At 35.7% G+C, this 2,885-nt stretch overlaps 1 pseudogene; it reads left to right on the top strand.

The window, feature by feature from the left end:
- The first annotated feature begins 293 nt into the window (after window positions 1–293).
- Window positions 294–1,064, top strand: LOC136139137 (small ribosomal subunit protein eS1-like; annotated as a pseudogene).
- The last annotated feature ends 1,821 nt before the right edge of the window (window positions 1,065–2,885 follow it).

Genomic DNA, 2,885 nt, shown 5'->3' on the forward strand with positions numbered 1-2,885 from the left:
CTGAAAAATAGAAGTAATATTAGTGCCTAACTCACAAGGTATAGTGAAAGTCAAATTAGATAATGTAAATAAAGTTGTTGGGTATAGTGTTTATAACATTAGTAAGTGGTACTAGGTATTAAATATTAGTGATACTAAATTATTAAATATTAATACATAAAATTTCAGATATGATATTTCATTAAGGAAACTGAGTTTCAGAAAAATCAATTAGCAAGTTAACCAAGAATAGAATATTTTCCCAATTTTTAAAAAAATAAGCAAATAGCCCTTTTGGCCCTCTGAGCAGCACCATGGCAGTGGGCAAGAACAAGTGCTTGTGAAAAGTGGCAAAAAGTTTGCCAAGAAGAAAGTGGTTAATCCATTCTCTATGAAAGATTGTTATGATGTGAAAGTACCAGCTATGTTCAGTATATGAAACATTGGAAAAACACTAGTCAAGAAAACTCAAGGAATCAAAATTGCATCTGATGGCCTCAAGGGTCGTGTTTTTAAAGTGAGCCTTGCTGATCTGCAGAATAATGAAGGTGCATTTAGAAAATCCAAGCTAATTACTGAGGATGTTCAGGGTAAAAACTGCCTGACCAACTCCCATGGCATGGATTGTACCTGTGATAAACTGCTCCAGAATGGTCAAAAAATGGCAGGCCATGATCGAATCTCATGCTGATGTCAAGACTACCAATGGTTATTTGCTTCATCTAATTCTGTGTTGATTTTACTAAAAAACACAATAGTCAGAAATCCAGAAGAAGATGTTAGGAATCATGACCCGAGAGGTGCAGACAAATAACTTGAAAAAAGTGGTCAATAAATTGATTCCAGACAGCACTGGGAAAGACATAGAAAAGGCTTTGCCAGTCATTTTATCCTCTCTCTGATGTCTTTGTTAGACAAGTAAAAATCCTAAGAAGCAAAAATTTGAATTGGGTAAACTAATGGAGTTTCATGGTGAAGGTAGTAGTTTTGGAAAAGCTGCTGGGGATGAGTTGAATGCTAAAGTTGAATGAGCTTCTGGATATGAGCCACCAGTCCTAGAATCTGTTTATAATTCAGACATTTAATGGTGACAATAAAAAGTCTTATTTGTGATGTTTAAAAAAAATAGAATAGGCAACTGCTGTCAACTAAAATCAGTAGTGCATTCAGTAGCAGTCCTCTCTGAGTAGCAGGTTCAAAGTTGACTTTCTTCTTTTTTGCTTCTCTATTTTTTCATTGTACATTTAACATTTATACCTTTTGTTTAAAAAAAGTATTTTAAAAAAATGAATGAATTTAACATCTAACTCTCCTGTGAACATTAATCCAAAAAAAAAAAAAAAGAAAAAGACCAACAGAATCAGTATGCCATTTTGGATTCCTTTCTGAGTCTTCAGTAGACAAAATGAATTTATGTATGAATGAATCAATAAATATTTAGTTGTCAATGTGTATAATACTCAGTTTGTTGGAGTCCATAGTTAGATGCATCTAGAAGTTAGATAAAATGTCACTCCCTGGGAATAAAACTAGTAAGACTCAACATAAACTGGATGAAATTAACCACTACTAGGGAATCTAGTCAGTGTGATTAGAATGCCTAAGAAGCTATTAAAATAAATAGTGTAACCATGGAAACTACTGTTATAGTTTTTATTCAATTTTATTTCCCTCCTTATTGTCTTTTAGTGTTTTTAAATTAGTATTTCAAAAGTTATATGATTGCTGTTGTGTTAGTTATTATTGCTGTGTAACAATTTACCCCAAACCTTACTGCTTAAAACAACAAACATTTACTATCTCACAGCCTCTGAGGGTTAGGAATCCAGGTGCTGCATACCTGGGTGCCTCTGGCGAGCATCTGCTTCCAAGCTCACTCATGTGGTTGTTGGTGGGACTCAGTTCCTGGTGAGATGTTGGAGTGAAGACCTCAGTTCCTCACTGGTCATTAGCCAGAGGCCTGTCTATAGGGCAGCCCACAACATGGCAATTGTCTTTCCTCAGAGTGAGCAATAGAACAAGAGGGAGCTCTCAAGATGAAGCCACAGTCTTTTTGTAACCTAATCTCAGAAGTGAAATCCCATCATTTCTGCTACATTCTATTCATTAAAAGTGAATACACACCTACACACAAGGGGAGGGGATCACAGGAGGGTATGAATACTATACTTTCATTAAAGGGATCATTGAAGGTTATCTCAGAGCCTGCCTACTGCAGGTATAAAACCATTTATTAAACAACTTCTGCTTGCTCATATGTCATCACCTGGCTACATTCTAAATATAATCCCACATTATATATGACTTGTTTATAAGGAGAGTACACTAATCAACACACATAAGTTCCTCATCATTTATTAAATTAATAAATATTTTTAAACACTTGAATTTTGTCACTTGCCAGCCTTGTGAGTGTGGCTAGTGTGATTCAGTCTTCCTAACGCTGATAAGTATATGAACCTAAACTTGTGACCAGGCCCAGGATTGTAGTCTTGCCTTGAGAGGGCCCACCCGAACTACCACAAGGCCTCCTTATGCAATAGGAATGGCAATATAAAACACCTACATGGCTAGTCAGGTTAACTTAACTTGGGTTAAGTTACTTGGCTGTAAGCAAACTTGGATGTAAGAAACATTTCTCCCAACACAGCATCAAATTCTACGGTGACAGCTCTATTAAAACATACACCTATTTACCTCAAGAACTGGATAACTTAACATCTCAGTCTAATATCTACTTTCAACTTACAGAAAGATAATCTGATACACACTCTCAAAATCCTTAGTTACATCTTTTCACATAAGTTAATATTTACTCTTTTACTGTATAAGGTAATAGTCACAGGTTCCAGTGTTTGGGATATGGACGTATCTTTTTGAGGGCCATCATTCAGCCCACGACAGGG

This window comes from Phocoena phocoena, chromosome 19 (assembly GCF_963924675.1).
Source record: "Phocoena phocoena chromosome 19, mPhoPho1.1, whole genome shotgun sequence".
In the NCBI taxonomy this organism is placed as follows: domain Eukaryota; kingdom Metazoa; phylum Chordata; class Mammalia; order Artiodactyla; family Phocoenidae; genus Phocoena; species Phocoena phocoena.